This window comes from Labrus mixtus, chromosome 24 (genome assembly GCF_963584025.1).
Source record: "Labrus mixtus chromosome 24, fLabMix1.1, whole genome shotgun sequence".
NCBI lineage: Eukaryota > Metazoa > Chordata > Actinopteri > Labriformes > Labridae > Labrus > Labrus mixtus.
In genome coordinates, this window is record NC_083635.1 from 5,548,805 (window position 1) to 5,574,402 (window position 25,598).

General features: G+C 38.3%; 4 long non-coding RNA genes across 4 annotated transcripts in view; 3 read left to right on the plus strand and 1 right to left on the minus strand.

Moving 5' to 3' along the window:
- The window catches only part of LOC132959745 (uncharacterized), a 65,092-nt gene that overhangs the window by 27,665 nt on the left and 11,829 nt on the right, over positions 1–25,598 (plus strand). The gene's annotated exons all lie outside the window — the stretch shown is intronic.
- On the minus strand, positions 312–1,064 carry LOC132959837 (uncharacterized). The gene is made up of 3 exons (XR_009667117.1): positions 1,004–1,064; positions 820–916; positions 312–423 (listed from the first exon to the last, which is right to left on the minus strand). It is a non-coding gene; the product is annotated as an uncharacterized LOC132959837 (long non-coding RNA).
- LOC132959827 (uncharacterized) lies at positions 12,531–14,526 on the plus strand. Its single transcript, XR_009667110.1, has 3 exons — positions 12,531–12,637; positions 12,937–13,035; positions 14,442–14,526. It is a non-coding gene; the product is annotated as an uncharacterized LOC132959827 (long non-coding RNA).
- On the plus strand, positions 15,712–16,816 carry LOC132959708 (uncharacterized). Its single transcript, XR_009667073.1, has 3 exons — positions 15,712–15,862; positions 16,411–16,488; positions 16,745–16,816. It is a non-coding gene; the product is annotated as an uncharacterized LOC132959708 (long non-coding RNA).

Consider the following 25,598-nt stretch of genomic DNA (forward strand, 5'->3'; position numbering starts at 1 on the left):
CATTGATATAAAGACAAATATTCTCATTATAACGTCGTATACCTCAGGAGACCCCTCGCCGCCCCCCCTCCTGTCTGACAGTTGTAGTCCCCAGCTGTGAAGTGGATATGTGAACAACCAGATCAGGAGAATCTCCGGAGCAGTCGTCCTGAAATGATCTAGATATTTTCAGGAGTGCAGATGTGAAAACGACTTAAATTCACGTCTTTGCATGTAGAACAGTTAAATTCATGCAAATGGAGTACATGTTTAGATTTTTATACTTTCTGATTAATATTTCTTTCTCTGTATGTTAGATGTCATGAATGCAACAACACATAAAGAAAATGACACTTAAGCTGATGCACTATTCAGTGTAGAGCAACAAACTGAGGCTGCCTCTACCTGAACATCAAGCTCTTCAAATCCAAGCAGATTGTTGGTCTGAGCAGAGCAAGAGGAAGAAAAAACACACAGCAAAACTTAGCTCCCATTACTGGCCAAACCCCATAAAAACATCTCCAAATTTAAGCTTTGGTTACTGGTTTGCGACACGACAATACTTGAAGCAACTGCATTTAAGATCAATGAGGACAAAATAACAGATAAATACAGACAGAGTAAAGCCGGGTTTAAATTTCTACACATCTACCGGTTCATCTCAGATGGACATATCATGCAGTTTACTCGTCTACAATCATCTGAGGTGTTGTTTCTTTACAGGTGATGAATTAACAGAAATCTTCACCTGTAAAAAAAAAAACCCTGTGCAGACTGTCAACAGCAGTATTTAAAGAGGTGCTCACAGAAGCTGGTTCAGCAGCTTATCAAAATACTCACCACAGCATCAATGTCTCTGGGGCCGACTAACTGTGACAAAGCCCTGTAGTCATCAGGAGACATGGGCAACATGTTGTCCTGCAGTCTGGACGGATGTCTGAACAGAAAGCAAATCCAAGTTAAATCTGCTCAATGCATTACCAATAACATATTTTGTGTTTAAAAAGTGACATTCTCTGCTCACACTTCAGAGACAGAAATGAGCTCTGTCTTCATGTAGCTGCTCCTCTCTGGATTGTTCTCCACATCCATGGGCTCCTGAGCTAAAAGTCAAATAAACACAGATTCAATGCTGGTGCTAAAGGGAGATATCTACTGGATCAAAGAGTCTCACATTCTTCCTTTACATAAGACATGAACAGCATCAGTCCTTCACTCACTGCAGAGGTCGTATTCCATCCAGGTAAAGGTGATGGCTCCCTCTCTGCTGCTCTCACTGAACCTGAGCAGGAAGGTCCCGGGACACTTATCACTGAGCAGAGCCTTCTCCCTCTCCTTACTGATGAAGCCCATGATGGAGCTGCACACACACACACACACACACACACACACACACACACACACACACACACACACACACACACACACACACACACACACACACACACACACACACACACACACACACAGAAAATGACTCAAACATTCTTTCGATCCACAACCAGAAGGAATACACTTTCTCGTTCGCACTCTGCTTACAGACAAATACATTCAGTTCAAAGAGAAGATGTAGTTTTAACTTTATGATGCACCAAAAAGACTCCATTAGTATCTGCTAACCTGTACATGTTTCTCTTATTGCAGCTTTTGGTTAAATTACAGATTTGAATACAGATTTTATTCATTTTTAACTTGTGGTATTGAAAAGTCTCACAGATGTTGACAATCTTAAATCTCAGGCTGAATGGGGCTCACCTTGCAGAACTTGATCATGTCCACTAGATGGCAGCCAAACTATGCTGTTTCATTTAACATCCAATATTTCCCCACTTCCGTTCGGGGTCGATGGAGACAGTGTACGAACCATTTTAGTTTAAATAAAATTAAATACCTTCGATTGTCGACAGAATAGCTAATGCTTCATTTTTCAATACATATATGAGCTAACTACGCTCTCAAGAGTGGGAAAAAATCAAATGTTTTTTAAAACACAAATGTAGTTCCACATTTTGTCCATTGGGGGCAGTATAGACACAACAAACAGTGTAAATATGGAGAATCTGGCAGATTTACACTTAGTAAAAACACATTTAAAATAAAAGCTTCAAACACTTTATATTATAATCAAAACATTTTTTATTTTCTTTCTTTTACTACCGACACACACACACACACACACACACACACACACACACACACACACACACACACACACACACACACACACACACACACAGAGGTCAGAGGAAACGTGAAAATATCTGACAGAAAAAGTATTTTTATTTCCTAAAAAGGAAATTGTACAGCTTCTTTACCAAGCAGCTCCTCAGCCTTCTTTCGGTGTTGTGTACTGTACTTTAAAGTACAGCTGTGCAGAAACAGCGTAAGCCAATCATCGCTTAGGATCAACAACATGAGCCCGCCCTTTCATTTTCAACAGCCAATGAGAACGACGGACGGTGGCTATTCTGTCAGTTAGCAAGCTCACCCTGATACCATTAACAAAGCGTGTGTTTTTTCATGAAAATACTCAGTATATGTGCAAGATAAAGGAATAAACACTTGTTCTTATGTGCTTAATCGACTCAAAGGAAACTGTCGCTTGTGGACGTCCTGTTCCAACAGCAGAACAAAAAGCGTTTGGGTCAGGACTCCTGTGAAGCACATCAACACTCAGGACATCTGCACTCAGCTTCCAATCAACATCAAGCCTCCCTCTGTGATCACAGTTCCTGCCCTCGTATCATGATCAGCTGATCACGAAAAGAAAAACTGTCCTTGCAGCTTATGCACGATTTTACCAGCCAGTCAGTGATGGTCGTAAACAAAGAAGGTTCAGATGTTATCCATACCTGCCTCTCCATGGAAGCAGGTATGAGTTGAAGTTTGGATCAGAGCATCCATGCAAACCAGTATATTTTAACTCCTACACAACAAAGAGTTTTTACTACCAACATCATTTTCATAACAATTGAACTTAAAAGTAGAGAAAGTCCTTTAGCTGCAGTTCTTAAAATGTCGACTGGATGCAGCCTCATTCTGACTAATGCAGGAAAATCATTCTGTCCACTGAGATAAAGATTCTCTGTGGCAGCTTTGGAAAAGCTAACCAGAGGAGTCGATGGTAACTTATCAGGTTAGACTCGTGCTTTACAATTAGGCTAGACTAAAACACCAGGCTGGTTTTGATTCATCGCCAGCCCCTTTGCTGAACAACATTCCTTCTTTTTCTCTTTTTCTCCCGACTTTCCGTCCCTACAGTTCTATCTGGAAGAAAAGACAACATTTCCCAAACATACAAGATTCAAGTAAAGGACACAGAAAAAGTTATAAACTTTCTCAACTGCACAAAAAGTTTTGATTCAAGATCATAAGCCCTTTGTCCTCAACCCACTTTATTACAACTTAACTTGTCAAACCATGCTTTGAAATGATCCCAGTTGATGTCATTTTGCAGTCATGTGAACACGAGCCGGATAATTTAATGGAACCGGACAACTCTCGTGTCAAGTTGTTTGTTATACTTCCAATGCGTTGTGCATTGAAGCTATAAAACACCAAGCTTTGAAAATCTTTTACAATACTGCACTTGCATTCAAACATGAAGTCTCTCAGCCCAACACAGGCTCAGCCTTTCACTTTCAGTAATACTTCAATTCCACCCATTAACTCAGAGCATGCTCAGACAACTTACTCTCTTAAATTATTATGCTGCAAGGAAAGGCAGAGCAGCAACCACAGGGTTAGTTTCTAGTTGACAAACTGACTTTGCATGCTTAATGCTCCTGAAGGTGTTTTCTATCACTCAAATCACTGTGATGCATATCAGCACAGATCACAGAGAGGAGTTTGAAAACAAGCTTTGGGACGAGGGAATGACAATCTGACAGCTCGGAGTCCTTAGGTTCATGTTTAAAAAAAATAAAGGCACACATGGAAGACGCAGGGATTGTTCTGGTCAAGGTTCAAGTTTTCAATCTATCTGTGCACTTTAGAATATGTGCTCCTATAATGTTTCTTATGTTTTATCTTTGTTTAGTGATGAATGACTTTCGTTGTATATTATCTCTTTACTAACACATGTGCTTGCATTCATAGATGTCATCGAGTGCGTCAGATTTGGACAGCATCAGCACAAGTTAACAGTGCGACACATGAGGAAAAAACAACTTCATGAAGGTGACAGTTGCCTCAAAGCTGTGAACTTCCTTGGTTTTCTGTAATAATTCCCCCATGTTCACTGCACTTTGTGGACATGAAGTATGGTTTGTAATGTCTCAGGATGCACATAAATATAATGCTCCAAAGAAGGCATGATGCATGGAGGAGCTATGCTAAGCACATACATGCAGAGCTAAAACCTAAAGTAGGACCACAGTTTCTGTTGTTTTTATCATATTTTATGTTTTAAAATCAGCTGTCAGCCAAACTTGTGAATTAAGAAACAACTTCAGAGTCCTGTCCTTGGAAGTAATCCTTGTGCCCCTTTCTAAATGGGATGCTACTGGGTCTTAGTTTAGACTTGAGACAAAATATTTTACATCCTTTTCACTGAAAACAAAGCTTCTGTGTCCTGCAGACACCAGGGTCTCCTCAAGAACAGCCACAGTGGTCGACCACCATGGATGGGATCTTTCCATAGATTATCTGCTCTTTGTGGTTAAAGTACAGCATATTGATGGGCGACATTTTGGTGGGTGTGCAGCAGGGCCCTGCAGTGCCCCGCGGGTTGGCCTTGTTCACCAGGTGAGCTAGAGGACTAACTCTGAGTCCGGGGATTGTGTGTTCGAACCTCACCTGGGTCCAGTGAATTTTAAAGTCCAAATACACCTGGAGAAAATCCCAAAGTGTGAAGGGCATCTGTGGCGTGGTGGATTAGATTCTTAACTCTGAAGGCACCCATGGTGGAAGTGCTGAGAAACAAAGAAACATCATCACAATATTTTCAGAAATTGTGGACAATCAGCTCTGATCACAGTGAATGGAGAGGCCTGTTATTAACAGTCGTGATGGGATTACTAAATCACTCCACTTATTCATCATTTTTTAAGGTACTTGTACTTTACTTTGAGTATTTTCTGCTCCATTTATATATTGTGATAAAGTTCCCCATGATTATATAATGTAATAGGCTACATATTGGCTTTACTTACACGAAACATGCTGCATACACACACATTCATTATGAATATGTGATGGCTAAAAATAACGACAGCTAAGTGTTTTAAAGTATATATTTTATTATAATTAAAAGCTTTGTTGTGCTTCAAATGATCTACATGATATTGAAGGTTTTAACTCTTTGTGGCTGTAATGTAACTTCTACACTTTACAACCATAGACTGTAAATATTACAGTATAGCTCACCTGGAGGTTAACAGCCTCGTCAGGTCTGCATCATGCATTCATATTACACTGCTGCCCTCTGCTGGCACTGGGTTACAATTACATCCAACAGTCACTATAACACAAATGTTTCCTCTTTTAAACCTTTTTTTCCACCACATAAATGTGTGGAAAAATATAAATAGTGCAGTTACTTCTGTATAGCATACAGTAGTTTACCTACCAATATTTTCAACCATCTTTTATACTTTTCTCAGAATATGTTAAAACAAACTAAATGAAAAGACTTAATCATTTGTAAATGTTTGGAAATTAAAGTGACTACACCTATAACTACCACAAGATTGAACATGTGTTTGTAATGTCAAATATTAGTGTTTTGTTTGGTATAAAAGCAGGAGTGTTTGGATAATTTCACTAATAGACAAATCATTTAAACAACAGATCCACATATTATAAATCTAAAAATGAATGTTTGATTTATTTTCGGTGTTTTACTTAATTTTGTTATTGTTATTGTGTCTCCGAATTCACAATGAGTTCTCTACGTCGATACGACCTTTACCTGGGAGTGACACGGCCAACGTCACTTCCGCTGCTGCGCATCACGCTCAGGTGTGCTCCTCAGGTGCGCCAAAGTTAATATCGACCCTGTGACCACTCGAGCGGATGACGGGTGTCCGAGTTTGGATGAAAATGCTGCGAAAAGAAGAATTGAAGACGAAGAAGAAGAAACTAATGCTAATGCTAATGCTATTGCTAACTGAACCATAACAACATCGTCTGTCTGAGAGATTCAACCAAAAGTGAAGAGAAAGTTGTTGTTTGAACTCAACATTCAGGGTTTTCTTCTTGTTTCTTTGTACAGGTGTGTGCAGGTGTTTCCTCGCTCTGTGCTGTAGCTCCGAGGTAAAATGATTTTCTAAACATTACTGTTCACAGAGATTAAATGTTCATCTTGATAAAGTAATATGAATAAACTTCATTTATTTTATTTAAAAGTAAAAGCTCTTCATCCAGCCTTCTGTGTTTAATTTACTCAAAGAAACAGCAGTCTGATTAATTTATTATTTAAGTGCAGTAACCAACAACTAACCACCAGAGGGCGCCCTCTCTATATAAAGTGATTTATAAACGATATAATGCATTTATTTTAAACCTTTAACTTTAATTAGAGTTTTTGTGACAGTTAATTTTGTAAGTCAATAAAGTAATTTGATATTTAACATTACATCATTGTATGGTAAATTATTTATATTAAAGCTGCATTTTTACCTTTTAGTTAATTAAATTAGTTTTTAGTTTTTCTTCATGAAAATACCACAAACCTTTTTATTGATTGAATTGAAATGATCAATTTGATTAAATCAAATATTTGATATAAGAGTACATCTTACAGCTCAATGAGATAGTTCAGATTAAACACATAAATTAAAAGGAAACATTTACAAGTTAAAAAGGTTGTTTTAAAATTCTTCTTCCTTGCCTTGATTTTATTAACTTTCATATGCTCATAACTCTTCTTCACCTACCTTATGTGCTCCATTATATTAAGTTCATTGATAATATCACAGATCAATTACAACTCTGAATATATATTATATATATGTATAGAGCATTTTCTTTCCCCCCAAAGCTCGATCAGGTTAAAGGTAAACAAACTTGTAGAACTTATAATATAAGATAAATCTGTTAAGATGTTTCTTAAGACCTTATACTTCATGTTTCTATATTATATTCTACATTTAAACTTTGAATTTAAGTTTGTTTCGGTCTCATCCAAAAGCCTTAAAGTGAAGTTAAACACAGATGATTTACAGTGAATGATGAAACTCAGGTTTATTCCAATCATCACAATGTTGTATAATCACAAACATTTTCTGAGTTTTATTAACTTGATGACCTAAAATTAGTTTTTCTTCTCCAACAGGAACTCTGTTGACGTCTTCCAGGAGGATCCCCCGTCGGTGGCCGTCTTCCTGCTCAGGTAGGAGACTCAAAGCTTTCTTAATGTTTTATTATGTTCCAGGTTTTAGGTCTTATAGATGTTTAGACTCACTTATTTTAATCATTTGACTTCATCCTTTTTGATCAGCTAGAAGTCGATTTAGAGTTGAGGAACATGAGATGTTTAATGTAAAACTACATTATTATTTTTTAATCTATTAGGTATCGTTAGTCGACAGCTTATGTTAGCTACATAGCGTTATGTGTTTTTGTATGTTGATGTTAAAGCTGATTTAAGGAGTGATGACCTCCTTTAGACCTGGAACATGATAAAACAACATTAAGAAAGCTTTGAGCTCCTACCCAATGGGGCTGGAGGATAGTGGGGGTAGTAGTGTAGTAACCCCCTCACCTGTGACACCTTATTGTATTGTGCTGATGTAACGTGTCATCATGAGGTCATCATGTCTGTTCAATATTTTATTGTAATAAAACTACTGCTGTGTCCATTTTGGCACATTTCTTTAGAGTGCTACTCACACGTTTAGCTGTGTTACACATTCCATGAATGCACGATGATTACAAGTTATACCTCGTTGTAAAGGTGACCGATCAGGCTTTCCAACGATATAAAATACAACACCAATTAGTATTATTAAAGAAATAATTGACAAAATAATGTTTCCAAACTTTCTGAGGAGTTTATTTCCAACAGTTATCAAAGCCACAGAAATCCTTCAGAATCAGCTTTATTGGACAGGTATGCTTCAACACACGAGGAATTTTACTTTAGTAAACTGAGCTCTCTTTGTACAAAGGTATAATATTAAATATCAACAACAAACTAATAAACAAAGACTAATATGTACAAGGCTAAATAGGATAGTGGTGCAGTGGTGAGTAGTGCAAAAGATGGTTAAGTAAACATGAGGTCGTCCTTCATTTTAGAGTTGTTGCAGGACGTGTCAAACTGGCTCAAAGTAAGTGACAAAGGAAGGATATCACATGAAACAAGGTTTAAAAGGAAGTCAATTTATTATCAAATAATCATAATTATGTAAATCAGTCATGAATGCAATGTGTGGATGAGTGTAGTGTTGTAAAGTGGGAACAAAAGCAAACCAGTTGGTGGAGGCCTGGGAGAAAGAGAGGGGAGACACGTTAGACTGGAAGCCACTTATAAGCAGAGTCCTGATGGACTCAGGTGTACCCAGGTGGACTAACGGCCTTCCTGACTCCACCTGCTGTCTGCCAAGCCAGGAAGACAAACAAATGTAGACTTGAACAAAACAACACACAGATCCAGCAGGAGAGACATAGTCTGCATCTGTCTCTGTGGCTCAGGAGATAGATGGAGGACTTGGAGTCTGGAGGTCGTGGGTTCGAATCTTATCAGGACTCAGTGAATTTTAAAGGTGTCAGTCCTAAATGAAAGACTCAAGAGGAGAAACATTGTGAAACACCTGTCAGTATGGATCCACAGGAAAAACACACACACACACACACCATTATCTTAAAGGTGTTGGTCCAAAGGAAAGACTCAAGAGATCTGAGAAACATAGTCAAGCATCTGTCTCTGTGGCTCAAGAGATAGAAGGAGGACTTAGAGTCCAGAGGTGGTGGGTTCGAATCCTATCTGGACTCAGTGAATTTTAAAGTCTAACATCTGAAATGATGACGATAAATACGCCCGGAGCACATGTCATAGTGTAAAGGTATCGGTAGTGTAGTGGATAAGATTGCGGTTTCTGAGCTCTGTAGATGGTGAGCATAGGTTCAAATCCCTGGTGGTCTGGTGATAGAGGATTGGAATCTTATCAGGCAAATTTTAAAGTCAAAATCTGAAATGACGATGATAAATACGCCCGGAACACATCACCAAGTGGTAAGGGACCGGTGGCCGAGGGGAATCGTCCTTGCATCTGCAATGGATAGACGTTGGTTCGAGTCCAGTTCTATGGCATTTGTTCCCGGAACTGCTCGGGGGGCAAAAGTATCTGAAGTTTTGAGAGTGTTGAACAAAAGTTAGTTACATGTGTTGGCTCCCCCTGGTGTTTTATGAGTAACACAAGTACAGGGTCATGAAAAAGAAGATCAAGTGTCTGAAGTTTTGTGAACATGTCAGACCCTTTTTTTTAAAAGTGTTGGTTGACTTAATGTACTAAATATAGTGTACTAACCTAAATTCATTAATCATCCATTGTTCCCACCATGACATAATATTTTATTTATTATATATACATATGGTCAATCATATATTAGGATAATATGGTTCAAAGTTAAAAGGAGCATCAGTGAAGTCACTAGAGACAGTGTTTACATGATATGTGAACACCAAGAACACCTCTCCTCTCTCTGGATCATTCAGGGAACAGGAAGTTATAAAGGAAACAGGAAGTTGACAGTTCTTTCGTCAATCTGCACACAGCAACAGAAATGTAAGTTCATTTACTGAAGTTAAGGTTTAGCATTAGCATGTAGCTTAGCATTAGCAACAACTTGTATTAGTTTATTGTTTGGATTTATATAGAACTTTGGTAATGACTAAACTTCTTGTGTCTTGTAGTTTTCACTCCTTCAATCTGGTGAAGAAATCAAAAGAGGAGATCATCTCTTTGCTCCCTTCAGGTGCAGCTCCTGAAATTCAAACACAAAGTTTACATTTAGTTTGGACCAACAAAGACAAAGTTTACATTTAGTTTGGACCAACAAACACAAAGTTTACATTTAGTTTGGATTAACAAAGACAAAGTTTACATTTAGTTTGGACAGACAAAGAGGTTCCTCATTGAACACATGTGAGTATGTAGAAATGAAAAGGTCTGGTATCATCTATCTTTTATTTTTTCAAAGTCAAAGTCAACTTAAATGTCAATTTCAAAATATGCCAGACATACAGTGGAATCGAAATTGCGTTTGTCTCCGTCCCGTGGTGCAGTACAACCAAAATAAGGTAAAATAAGATACATAATATTTACAGTAATACATTCTAAATTGTGCAAAAAGTACAAAATGGTAAATAAAATTAAATGTAAAGAAAAAGTAAACTTGTGCAGTAAAGTGATTGTACTTTTGAGATGTTAGCTTCAGAGTTATTAGTCCAGAGTTCTGTAAACTTGTGTATCTGTAGAGAGGAGGTTCAAAATGTTTGATTTGAAATAAAAACTGTTTTTTTAAGTTGTTCAAGCTGTTTCAATCGTTTTCTTTGGCATGTCATGACTGACTGTGTGTGTGGATTATTAAAGTCTGTTAGTCAAACATCACTCACCAAACTCATCATACTGAAGGTGTACGGCTGCAGAGACGACAGACACGGCGGCTACATGCTAATGCTAAGCTACATGCTAATGCTAAGCCACGTGGTATGCTACATCAGATGCAATACGTCACAAATTATAACAAGGCTAATGTTAAGCTACATGCTAATGCTAAGCTACATGCTAATGCTAAGCCACGTGGTATGCTACATCAGATGCAATACATCACAAATTATAACAAGGCTAATGTTAAGCTACATGCTTATGTTAAGCTACATGCTAATGCTAAACCTAAACTTCAGTAAAGGAACTTACATTTCTGTTGCTGCCTGCTGTGAGCAGATTAAAGAAAGAACCCTCAACTTCCTGTTTCCTTTATAACTTCCTGTTGATAAATCCAGAGCACTTCCTGTTAATAACCAGAGCACTTCCTGTTGATAAATCCAGAGCACTTCCTGTTAATGACCAGAGCACTTCCTGTTAATAACCAGAGCACTTCCTGTTGATAAATCCAGAGCACTTCCTGTTAATGACCAGAGCACTTCCTGTTGATAAATCCAGAGCTACAGATTCACAGATATAAGAAGGCCGATGAGTTCAGACGTTCAGAAACAAAGCTACATGGACAGACAGGTGATCATTCATTTGATTTCGTCTGGTTGTGTTGGATGGATGTTTCTCGATCTTTCACTGAGTCCATTTGAACTTTTGTGATCTGTTGGTTTGGTGACCTCAGCATCGTTAACAAAAAAAGGCCAATCAGAGTCCACAGTTTGAAGGTCTCGGTCTGGGACTAGAAGGAAAAAACATGAAATAACTTCACTCCCCGGTTACGACCACAACCTTCCCGGTGTTAAGTGAGTAAAAGGTTCCCTGCACACACACATATTTGTGACTCTGTGTGGTCTTGACTACAACACTCAGCTGAGTTCAGACAACGAGGACCAAAAGCTGTTGGGTTTTTAAATGACACTTTAAATGGGGGGATGAAATACTCAGCACAGTCTGCTGAAGGCCCTTCAGATCCTCTGATCTGATCCTCTGATCATTCAGCAGTCTGGACAGAAAATGTGGATGAATTGAGGACACACATACTAATGAATAATGGAGATGTGATGTGTTAGCTGGTACATACATGAGCTTCTGTAGTGTTGCATCTTTCTCCAGCTGTCTGTCATGAGTCTGCTCCAGTTACAGGCCCTGGTTGAAACAAAAAGGAGGAAAATAAAATGTATAATGTGGCCAGAGTTAATGTTGATGTCTGCTTGAGTGTATAAAATCTGGCACTTCTAATTGAAGTAGTTTATGATTGTAAATGAATGAGCTCGTCCATCATCCTCTGCTGGTCTTGGATCTGGTCTCTGAGGCGGCTGAGCTGCTTGTGGTGAGCTGGTTCTCCAGCTGCTCCTCCAGAGTTTTGTGGAGATGTATAAACGGATTTGTGTCCTCACCTCGATGTCCTCGTCTCCATCATGTCTCCTTGTCATTGGCCTGAATGTTTGTGTGGGCGTCGGCCTGCGTGCTCTCCAGCTGTTTGCTGCGGTTCACCAGAGACTTGACCTCAGACTTGATCTTGATGTAGAGCCGAGCTACGGTGAACTGCTCCTCCACCGCTGAGCCGTTCCCCTTTGACTCTGAGGACTGAGGATGAGAGGGAGGTTACAGACGTTGAGAGTGTGAAAGATGTGTGTGTGTATATAAATGTGTGTGTCCGTTCTCACAGCTCACAGACATCAGTGGTGCCGATGATGGCGCTGATGTCACTGCTGCTACGAGAGTAGGACCAGACACACACACACACACACACACACACACACACACACACACACACACACACAGACACACACACTCTCTCTCACGCAAAACAGTCTGTATGTTTCTGCAGAACTCAAGATGAACACTTTCTCCTAAAACATATCTGTACCGTCTTGTGCTCGTCTGCCAGCTGCAGGTTGGTCTGATCTCTCTCCTCCACCTCTTGGCTCTTCTGGTCGTAGTTGACGACGAGCTCCTCCAGCGCCTGCAGCACCTCCTTCACCTCCTCCTTGGTCAGCTGGTTCTCCGTTTGCAGCCGGCACAGCTCCTCCTGGGAGGGACGTGGGGTCAGAGTGAGTTCATGCAAAAATGATCATCCTTATGAAATCCATGTTTAAATGAAAATACTTGATATTTCTTTTGTATTTCATAGGCTGAGAGACAAACCTCCTCTGGTCCATCTTCTGCTCCTTGAGTTTGTTAGCCAGACTCTGTTGGTTGATCTCATCATCCTGTGAATTATTACAAGAAAAGGACATCAAGTAATAATAATTAAATGAATAATAATAATTGAGAAAATGAAAGTATTTGTATTTAGTTTGAATCTTTAAGCAGGTTGTCTTCTAATGTTGTGTCTTGTCTTTGACTTTAGTCTATTCTTGTCTTCCAGCTGTTTGTACAGGTTGCTGATGTCCTCCTCGTATTTGCTCCGCTCGTGGCAACAATATTATTTGACTTTTCTTTCACAAAGGTAAGAAGTATTTTCAGTTGAAAAAAACAGTTAGTTAATTTAAAATGAGTAATGTATCAGAATGTATCATTTACTTTTCACGTATTGTACAATCCTGTAAATGAGCCATAGATGCTCCTAAAGTAAAAGTCTGTGATATTCTGTGATCACAGACTGTGATATTATCAATGAACTTAATATTATGTTTGAATGTTAATGGAGCACATAAGGTAAGTGAAGAAGACTTATGAGCATATGAAAGCAACCTTTTTAACTTGTAAATGTTTCATTTTAATTTATGTGTTTAATCTGAACTATCTCATTGAGCTGTAAAATGTACTCGTATCAAATATTTTAATCCTAATCAAAAAAAGCAGTTCAATCAAATTAATCATTTCAATTAAATCAATAAAAATGTTTGTGGTATTTTCATTAGAAAACCAAAGACAACTAACTAACTAAACTAATTAAAATGATTAAAAGTTTGAAAAGTAAAATAAAGGAAAAGGTCTAAAGTAAAAATGCAGCTTTAATATAAATAATTTAGCAAACAATGATGTAAGACTCTAATTAAAGTTAAAAGTTTAAAATAAATGCATTATATCGTTTATAAATCACTTTATATAGAGAGGGCGCCCTCTGGTGGTCAGTTGTTGGTTACTGCACTTAAATAATAAATGAATCAGACTGCTGTTTCTTTGAGTAAATTAAATACAGAAGGCTGGATGAAGAGATTGTTGTCTTAGTTTACCTGTTAGCTTTTTTGGTTGACTTGTTAGCTGTTGTTTTATTTACCTTTTAGCTGTTGTTTTATTTACCTTTTAGCTGTTGTTTTATTTACCTTTTAGCTGTTGTCTTGTCTTTAATGTTTGTTGTTTTTATCTTTCAGCTGTAGTTTTGTTTAGTTATAGATTTAGTTTAAAGTTGTATTGTCCGTTTTCTTTGATTTGTGTGTTGGATGAAACTTACTTAACTTACTAACTTACTTAATATAATGTAATATAATATAATGTACTTAATATAATTTACTTAATATAATTTACTTACTAACTTTTTTTTTAAATGACATACTAACTTAAATTCATTAATGGTCCATTGTTCATGACATAAGATTTTATTTATTATATAAAATAATATAAACTATGGATCATCAGTGAAGTCACTAGAGACACTGTTTACACGATATGTGAATAAATATGTGATAAAAGAAACTATTTATGTAGAAATGTCACTGTCTGCCTCTCGTCTCTCTGGATCTAGGTCATTGCTGAGTCCAGCCAGTGAGGCTCCAAACCTCCATGGAAATGTGAACAAAATGAGAGAAGATGTCGGTTTGAGGCGAACACACACAGACTGCACTGATGGTGAGAACTGGACGCAGATATCCATTTTAAAACCTGCAGGTTAGCGTGTGTTTTGGGTGCGAGCTGAACTGTACCTGTAGGTCTGTCTTGATGAGCGAGGCTCCTGCTTGGACCAGATAATGACAGATAGTTCTTTGACACAGGGACGCAGCTCGGTGAAGGACCGTCTCCCCCCTGGTCAACAGAAGAGAGAGAGAGAGAGACAACATCACCCGAGGAACAGACATCAACGGTGTCCGCTGCTTCTTTTGGTGTCTTGTGTTTATGATGGCACATATATCATCACATATAGACCGAACAGAGATCAGAGCACAGATACAGACACAGCATCATCATCTACACTCCGTTAACATTTAAATAAAGTGTTTAGCATTTTAAAAACCTCATGGTTTCAGTTCAATGTTAGATGTTTTCAAGCACAAATAGAATCTGTACTTACTGCAGTTTTTCTGTAACGACTAAAAACTACTTAAAAGGCAGGGTTGGTGATTTTCTCCAGATCCACTTTTTAAGATTGTGGTTGAAATTGTCTTTTGGTCCTGACAATGAAAGCAATGAGCTGAGGTCTGCTTCTGGGTGCAGATGCAGCACTGAGGGAATACTACTTTTAGAAAATGATCAACCCTGCCTTTAACCCAGACAAGACTCTCTCTTACCTGCTTTTAGTAAAGTGTCTTGAGATAACATTTGTATTGAGTTGGCGCTCTACAAAATAAAGATTGATTGAACTGACTTATTGTTTTACAAGCCTGTCATTGAAAGTTTCCCATTTATTCAAACACTAGAATACAGAAAGAAAAAAACTACATATTCCTATTTTGAATAAAACTACATACATACCTATGATGAAAAGAACCCACATACATTCATTAATGGTAAAAAACAACAACTACTAAGGATTCTTTTAATGAGCTACATCTGGTTATTTGGTATACTCTTAAAGGTACAGGTAAAGGTACTGCTACAGGAAGTGACTGTTCAAACAGGAAGTGCCCTGCCTATAAAGGAAGCAGGAAGTTGAGGGTTCCTTCTTTAATCTTCAAGACTGCACACAGCAGGCAGCAACAGAAATGTAAGTTCCTTCACTTTACTTAAGTTAAGGTTTAGCATGTAGCTTAACATTAGCCTTGTTATAATTTGTTGCGTATTGCATCTGATTGATGTAACATAACATGTGGCTTAGCATTAGCATGTAGCTTAGCATTAGTAACAACTAAGCTTTCTTTTGTCCTGTATTAGTTTATTGTTTATTGTAGAACTTTAGTAATGACTAAACTAAATGTTCTTGTGTCTTGTAGTTTTCACTCCTTCTTCAATCTGGTGAATTAATGAAAAGAGGAGTTTGTCTGACTGTCAACCTACGTGCACCAAACAGGTGGAGGACTGTACACACACCTGTGGAGGATGTAGAGGACCATCTCTTTACTTCCTGCACTGGCAGCGTGATGACGTCACCTGCAGCCGGACGAGTCGAGTGACGTGAGGTCGGCTCCCTTCAGGTGGTGCGGTGGCTCCCTCCTTCAGGTCCGGCGGCTCCCTTCAGGTGCGGCGGCGGCTCCCTCCTTCAGTTGCGGCAGCGGCTCCCTCCTCCAGGTGCGGTGGCTCCCTCCTTCAGGTGCGGCGGCTCCCTTCGGGTGGTGCGGTGGCTCCCTCCTTCGGGTGGTGCGGCGGCTCCCTTCGGGTTGTGCGGTGTGAAGGTCTGAAACTGTCACTCACCTTCTTTAAGTCTTTGTTCTTCACACACTCAACCAGCAGCTCTACAGAGAGAATGTTAAAAATGTTTGATTTGCATTTTAATTAAAAATAGAAACTGTTTTCAGTTTGTTCAAGCTGTTTCAATCGTCTTGTTTAATGTTAATGATTTTCTATTAGGATACATGCTTATTGCTTAATGTTAACTTTCATTCATCAGTCCATTTTTATTCACTCATCTCCAAATCACAAGGAAAGTTATCTCCAGACACTTTACAATAACAAACATTTGGTACGTTTAAACTAATTGTGATGTGTTTTTTGTTTAAAACACTTTTAGGGGCAGCCTGACCAAAACAAGATGAAGAGCTGTTAACATGTATGCTACACCACGCTGCCTCACCTGCTTCAACATCTGGTGAGTATTTTTCTTCGTTATTGTTTTTATTTTAACTGTTTGAGTCACAGTCATATTCTTTTAAATTTTAATTTGACACTCTCCTTGATGTAGATGTAGCGATTCTCTTGACCTAATTAAATGATTAAAAATTACTATCAGAATGGCCCGTTTACTTTTCACGTATTGTACAATCCTAGCTGTAAATGACCCATAGATGCAACCTGAACTGAACTTTAAACCCTGATGTCTTTGTTTCTTGTGTCTGATATTCCAGGTGTTTCCTCGCTCTGAGAACTCTGATCTGTGCTGCAGCTGGAAGGATTTTCTTTGGATTAAAGTTTACCTGTTAACTAACTTGTAGCTTTTCTGTGCAGTTTTCTCTTTGCCACTTTCATAATAAATAAAATATTAAACTCTTAATTTGTCTCATGTTTGTGTTGTCAGCATCTTTAATTCCTAAAGTTTTGTTGTAGTTGTTTCCTCCTTTGTCACACACAGCTGTGAACTTGTTTGAATATTTTATTATAAAATTTAATGTAATTAAAGACTACAATAAACATGTTTCCTCAAACAGACATGAAAGCTGTAAACTACTATAAATAAAACACAGCTGGCAGATAACCAAAACCTGATCACAGATGTAACACATCTCTCTCCTCCACAGGTACAGAAGTCACTATGATGCAGAATGAACACAGCAGTAGTTTTATTACAATAAAATATTGAACAGACATGAACTGTGTTTTTTCTATACATCAGCACAATACAATAAGGCGTCACAGACGTCCCCATTGGGTAGGAGCTCAATGCTTTCTTAATGTTGTTTTATTATGTTCCAGGTTTTAGGTCTTATAGATGTTTAGACTCAGTTATTTTAATCATTTCATCCTTTTTGTAGTGGAGGAACATCAGGTGTTTAATTAAGGATAATAAAAATGTAGTATTTCATTAAACACCTGATGATCCTCCAAAAAGGATGAAATGATTAAAATAACTGAGTCTAAACATCTATAAGACCTAAAACCTGGAACATAATAAAACAACATTAAGAAAGCATCGAGTCTCCTACCAGAGCAGGAAGACGGCCACTGACGGGGGATCCTCCTGGAAGACGTCAACAGAGTTCCTGTTGGAGAAGAAAAACTCATTTTAGTTCATCAAGTTAATAAAACTCAAAATGTTTGTGATTATACAACATTGTGATGATTGGAATAAACCTGAGTTTCATCATTCACTGTAAATTATCTGTGTTTAACTTCACTTTAAGGCTTTTCTATGAGACTGAAGCAAACTTAAATTCGAAGTTTAAATGTAGAATATAATATAGAAACATTAAGTATAAGGTCTTAAAAAACATCTTTACCATACATTAACTGTCACAAGAACAAAGACTCTAATTAAAGTTAAAGTTGAAAATAAATGCATTATATCGTTTATAAATCACTTTATATAGAGAGGGCGCCCTCTGGTGGTTAGTTGTTGGTTACTGCACTTAAATAATAAATTAATCAGACAGCTGTTTCTTTGAGTAAATTAAACACAGAAAGCTGGATTAAGAGATTTTACTTTTAAATAAAATAAATGAAGTTTATTCATATTACTTTATCAAGATGAACATTTAATCTCTGAGCTCTGTGAACAGTAATGTTTAGAAAATCATTTGACCTCGGATTAACTAATTTACATATTAGTCAATAAACTTAAATTGAGGTTATTGTTTTATTTCAACTCTTCAATCTGATATTAGTTTAAATTATAAGTTTTGTTTTAAAAGTGGCTTTACTTTTACCCGGTGTTTAAACAATTAGTTTAACAGGAGAAAACAAGTTCAAAAGTTACCTTCATAATATTGATAAATGTTATCATCATCTTACTTTGACGATGTTTCCGCTTAACAAACATTTAGCATGAGCATTAGCCCACGTGTTAGCATTAGCATACAGCCTCACGTGTTTCTATTTTGTGTCTTTTCACACAAAACTTTGAATGACTCACTGAGTATCTAGACTTCATCTTTCCTTCCCCGGCTCCTTCTTCTTCCACCGCTTTGTTCGACAGCCAGGCTGCCCGCGGTCCGCACCGCTTACCTGGTCGAAACAATGATATACACACCTGAGAACACCGGAACACACCTGAACACACCTGGGCGTGATTACCGGAAACTTCGACCGGAAGTGTTGCAGAAAGTTTCTATGGAAGAAATGAAAAAGTTATAAATAAGAGGACACATAAACAAGACTAAGTCAAAAATCAAATGTTTTATTGATAAAAAATATTTCTTAATGTAATTTACTTGTTTTTATGTTTTTTAAAACTTTGAACTCTTGGTAACCAAGCAACATGAGGAAGTCAAACTCGGGTCACCATGGTAACATTAACTGCTCCACTGTTTTCCGGTCTTTAGGACACTGACTGAATTCTTACCCACAGATAAATTCACTGCTTAATGATGTTTACCTCCAGTTTCTCTCTTCCTTTCCCTCTCGTTCTCCAAAGTGTCTAAGAAGCAGATAAATGAAGACACGGGATGAGTGAAAACTTTGTACGGAAGCTCCGAAGTTGGTTTGAGATACTAATGTGTAAAGATGGAGTTTAAAGGTGAAACTGCGCCCTCCTGTGGTCACTCTGTGAATTACGGCATTTGGATTTTTTTCTTTTCACCTTTCTTGTTTTAGATACAACAAATTCAAACTGCTTTCTTTGTTTTATTTCTTTATAAATAAATGTGACTTGACTTAATCACAGATAACATATTTTTTTTAATTATAAAGCAACTGTTTACTGCTTATGTTAATTAAAATCCATTGTCTGTTAATCACACATGCATGTTAGTCTCTCAAAGAATCTGAAGTGTAACTTCATTGATTGCATATTCTTGTGTACGTTGGAGCATTTCACTACTGAGGAAGAAAGCAGATTGTGTTCCCATGACATATTAGGCAATATATTTTTCTTATTTTCTTATTAGTGGTAGATAATTAAAGACTACAATAAACAAGTTTCCTCAAAATCAAAGAAAACAGACAATGAAAGCTGTAAACTACTATAACTAAATAAAACACAGATAAGGGTTTTTGTTTTGAATCCATGTCTTTTTAAGCCTTTTCTGCCTCGTAATTATCGGGCAAAAATATAAATTCTTTGACTTCCAAGTAGAGTGAATGTAATCACTCAAATGTGTCTAGAAGGTGACTGGTTACTGCACTGACCTGTATCTAACTTAAAAGTAGTGAGGGTCTTTACCACACCTCTAAGAGCAGATAAAATGATCATCAGAGTTCAACCACTGACGAAACAAAGACACTGAAAGAGAGTACAGAAAGAAGACTTGGATGAAATGAAGAAACTTCTCAGTTGACAGTTTTGGTCTCACTCCAAGTCTGCACTCAGAAAGAAGAAAAGCAGAGCAGAATTGATTTGCTTTCTTCAGAAGAGGAAAAAGAAAAGAGAGTGTTGCTTACAATCAGAGGACAGGTTATTCTGTCTTAGTCTGTCTTAGACAGACCCCTTTAAAAGACAGACTAAAGGGGTTTCACACTTGCAGAAAACTCCTGATATTTGCAGGAGGAGCTGTATGTGTGAATGCAAACGGACACATTTTTCGTTTGGACTTCACCCAGAGTTTCTCCTGCCAGAACCCTACTGTAGTATTCTTTTCAACAGTTAGTCAGAGTGAGCTGATGTGAGAACGCAGCAGAATATTATCTGGAATATTCACCTCGGGCCAATGGGAGGGGGAGTGACGTTTATATCCTGTGACTGCTGCTCGACCACAGACTGTCTGCACGCCACCTCTACCATCTCCGTGCTCTAATGAACCTGCTGCATTATGTTTCCTGTTCTCTAGTTTGTTCTTCTCCACTCTTTAGTTCAGATTGTGATTCTGTTCAACTACACGTAGCATTGATATAAAGACAAATATTCTCATTATAACGTCGTATACCTCAGGAGACCCCTCGCCGCCCCCCCTCCTGTCTGACAGTTGTAGTCCCCAGCTGTGATGTGGATATGTGAACAACCAGATCAGGAGAATCTCCGGAGCAGTCGTCCTGAAATGATCTAGATATTTTCAGGAGTGCAGATGTGAAAACGACTTAAATTCACGTCTTTGCATGTAGAACAGTTAAATTCATGCAAATGGAGTACATGTTTAGATTTTTATACTTTCTGATTAATATTTCTTTCTCTGTATGTTAGATGTCATGCATGCAACAACACATAAAGAAAATGACACTTAAGCTGATGCACTATTCAGTGTAGAGCAACAAACTGAGGCTGCCTCTACCTGAACATCAAGCTCTTCAAATCCAAGCAGATTGTTGGTCTGAGCAGAGCAAGAGGAAGAAAAAACACACAGCAAAACTTAGCTCCCATTACTGGCCAAACCCCATAAAAACATCTCCAAATTTAAGCTTTGGTTACTGGTTTGCGACACGACAATACTTGAAGCAACTGCATTTAAGATCAATAAGGACAAAATAACAGATAAATACAGACAGAGTAAAGCTGGGTTTAAATTTCTACACATCTACCGGTTCATCTCAGATGGACATATCATGCAGTTTACTCGTCTACAATCATCTGAGGTGTTGTTTCTTTACAGGTGATGAATTAACAGAAATCTTCACCTGTAAAAAAAAACCCCTGTGCAGACTGTCAACAGCAGTATTTAAAGAGGTGCTCACAGAAGCTGGTTCAGCAGCTTATCAAAATACTCACCACAGCATCAATGTCTCTGGGGCCGACTAACTGTGACAAAGCCCTGTAGTCATCAGGAGACATGGGCAACATGTTGTCCTGCAGTCTGGACAGATGTCTGAACAGAAAGCAAATCCAAGTTAAATCTGCTCAATGCATTACCAATAACATATTTTGTGTTTAAAAAGTGACATTCTCTGCTCACACTTCAGAGACAGAAATGAGCTCTGTCTTCATGTAGCTGCTCCTCTCTGGATTGTTCTCCACATCCATGGGCTCCTGAGCTAAAAGTCAAATAAACACAGATTCAATGCTGGTGCTAAAGGGAGATATCTACTGGATCAAAGAGTCTCACATTCTTCCTTTACATAAGACATGAACAGCATCAGTCCTTCACTCACTGCAGAGGTCGTATTCCATCCAGGTAAAGGTGATGGCTCCCTCTCTGCTGCTCTCACTGAACCTGAGCAGGAAGGTCCCGGGACACTTATCACTGAGCAGAGCCTTCTCCCTCTCCTTACTGATGAAGCCCATGATGGAGCTGCACACACACACACACACACACACACACACACACACACACACACACACACACACAGAAAATGACTCAAACATTCTTTCGATCCACAACCAGAAGGAATACGCTTTCTCGTTCGCACTCTGCTTACGGACAAATACATTCAGTTCAAAGAGAAGATGTAGTTTTAACTTTATGATGCACCAAAAAGACTCCATTAGTATCTGCTAACCTGTACATGTTTCTCTTATTGCAGCTTTTGGTTAAATTACAGATTTGAATACAGATTTTATTCATTTTTAACTTGTGGTATTGAAAAGTCTCACAGATGTTGACAATCTTAAATCTCAGGCTGAATGGGGCTCACCTTGCAGAACTTGATCATGTCCACTAGATGGCAGCCAAACTATGCTGTTTCATTTAACATCCAATATTTCCCCACTTCCGTTCGGGGTCGATGGGGACAGTGTACGAACCATTTTAGTTTAAATAAAATTAAATACCTTCGATTGTCGACAGAATAGCTAATGCTTCATTTTTCAATACATATATGAGCTAACTACGCTCTCAAGAGTGGGAAAAAATCAAATGTTTTTTAAAACACAAATGTAGTTCCACATTTTGTCCATTGGGGGCAGTATAGACACAACAAACAGTGTAAAGATGGAGAATCTGGCAGATTTACACTTAGTAAAAACACATTTAAAATAAAACCTTCAAACACTTTATATTATAATCAAAACATTTTTTATTTTCTTTCTTTTACTACCAACACACACACACACACACACACACACACACACACACACACACACACACACACACACACACACACACACACACACAGAGGTCAGAGGAAACGTGAAAATATCTGACAGAAAAAGTATTTTTATTTCCTAAAAAGGAAATTGTACAGCTTCTTTACCAAGCAGCTCCTCGGCCTTCTTTCGGTGTTGTGTACTGTACTTTAAAGTACAGCTGTGCAGAAACAGCGTAAGCCAATCATCGCTTAGGATCAACAACATGAGCCCGCCCTTTCATTTTCAACAGCCAATGAGAACGACGGACAGTGACTATTCTGTCAGTTAGCAAGCTCACCCTGATACCGTTAACAAAGCGTGTGTTTTTTCATGAAAATACTCAGTATATGTGCAAGATAAAGGAATAAACACTTGTTCTTATGTGCTTAATCGACTCAAAGGAAACTGTCGCTTGTGGACGTCCTGTTCCAACAGCAGAACAAAAAGCGTTTGGGTCAGGACTCCTGTGAAGCACATCAACACTCAGGACATCTGCACTCAGCTTCCAATCAACATCAAGCCTCCCTCTGTGATCACAGTTCCTGCCCTCATATCATGATCAGCTGATCACGAAAAGAAAAACTGTCCTTGCAGCTTATGCACGATTTTACCAGCCAGTCAGTGATGGTCGTAAACAAAGAAGGTTCAGATGTTATCCATACCTGCCTCTCCATGGAAGCAGGTATGAGTTGAAGTTTGGATCAGAGCATCCATGCAAACCAGTATATTTTAACTCCTACACAGCAAAGAGTTTTTACTACCAACATCATTTTCATAACAATTGAACTTAAAAGTAGAGAAAGTCCTTTAGCTGCAGTTCTTAAAATGTCGACTGGATGCAGCCTCATTCTGACTAATGCAGGAAAATCATTCTGTCCACTGAGATAAAGATTCTCTGTGGCAGCTTTGGAAAAGCTAACCAGAGGAGTCGATGGTAACTTATCAGGTTAGACTCGTGCTTTACAATTAGGCTAGACTAAAACACCAGGCTGGTTTTGATTCATCGCCAGCCCCTTTGCTGAACAACATTCCTTCTTTTTCTCTTTTTCTCCCGACTTTCCGTCACTACAGTTCTATCTGGAAGAAAAGACAACATTTCCCAAACATACAAGATTCAAGTAAAGGACACAGAAAAAGTTATAAACTTTCTCAACTGCACAAAAGTTTTGATTCAAGATCATAAGCCCTTTGTCCTCAACCCACTTTATTACAACTTAACTTGTCAAACCATGCTTTGAAATGATCCCAGTTGATGTCATTTTGCAGTCGTGTAAACACGAGCCGGATAATTTAATGGAACCGGACAACTCTTGTGTCAAGTTGTTTGTTATACTTCCAATGCGTTGTGCATTGAAGCTATAAAACACCAAGCTTTGAAAATCTTTTACAATACTGCACTTGCATTCAAACATGAAGTCTCTCAGCCCAACACAGGCTCAGCCTTTCACTTTCAGTAATACTTCAATTCCACCCATTAACTCAGAGCATGCTCAGACAACTTACTCTCTTAAATTATTATGCTGCAAGGAAAGGCAGAGCAGCAACCACAGGGTTAGTTTCTAGTTGACAAACTGACTTTGCATGCTTAATGCTCCTGAAGGTGTTTTCTATCACTCAAATCACTGTGATGCATATCAGCACAGATCACAGAGAGGAGTTTGAAAACAAGCTTTGGGACGAGGGAAGGACAATCTGACAGCTCGGAGTCATTAGGTTCATGTTTAAAAAAAATAAAGGCACACATGGAAGACGCAGGGATTGTTCTGGTCAAGGTTCAAGTTTTCAATCTATCTGTGCACTTTAGAATATGTGCTCCTATAATGTTTCTTATGTTTTATCTTTGTTTAGTGATGAATGACTTTCGTTGTATATTATCTCTTTACTAACACATGTGCTTGCATTCATAGATGTCATCGAGTGCGTCAGATTTGGACAGCATCAGCACAAGTTAACAGTGCGACACATGAGGAAAAAACAACTTCATGAAGGACAAGTGACAGTTCCCTCAAAGCTGTGAACTTCCTTGGTTTTCTGTAATAATTCCCCCATGTTCACTGCACTTTGTGGACATGAAGTATGGTTTGTAATGTCTCAGGATGCACATAAATATAATGCTCCAAAGAAGGCATGATGCATGGAGGAGCTATGCTAAGCACATACATGCAGAGCTAAAACCTAAAGTAGGACCACAGTTTCTGTTGTTTTTATCATATTTTATGTTTTAAAATCAGCTGTCAGCCAAACTTGTGAATTAAGAAACAACTTCAGAGTCCTGTCCTTGGAAGTAATCCTTGTGCCCCTTTCTAAATGGGATGCTACTGGGTCTTAGTTTAGACTTGAGACAAAATATTTTGCATCCCTTTCACTGAAAACAAAGCTTTTGTGTCCTGCAGACACCAGGGTCTCCTCAAGAACAGCCACAGTGGTCGACCACCATGGATGGGATCTTTCCATAGATTATCTGCTCTTTGTGGTTAAAGTACAGCATATTGATGGGCGACATTTTGGTGGGTGTGCAGCAGGGCCCTGCAGTGCCCCGCGGGTTGGCCTTGTTCACCAGGTGAGCTAGAGGACTAACTCTGAGTCTGGGGATTGTGTGTTCGAACCTCACCTGGGTCCAGTGAATTTTAAAGTCCAAATACACCTGGAGAAAATCCCAAAGTGTGAAGGGCATCTGTGGTGTGGTGGATTAGATTCTTAACTCTGAAGGCACCCATGGTGGAAGTGCTGAGAAACAAAGAAACATCATCACAATATTTTCAGATCACAGTGAATGGAGAGGCCTGTTATTAACAGTCGTGATGGGATTATTAAATCACTCCACTTATTCATCATTTTTTAAGGTACTTGTACTTTACTTTGAGTATTTTCTGCTCCATTTATTTATTGTGATAAAGTTCCCCATGATTATATAATGTAATAGGCTACATATTGGCTTTACTTACACGAAACATGCTGCATACACACACATTCATTAAGAATATGTGATGGCTAAAAATAACGACAGCTAAGTGTTTTAAAGTATATATTTTATTGTAATTAAAAGCTTTGTTGTGCTTCAAATGATCTACATGATATTGAAGGTTTTAACTCTTTGTGGCTGTAATGTAACT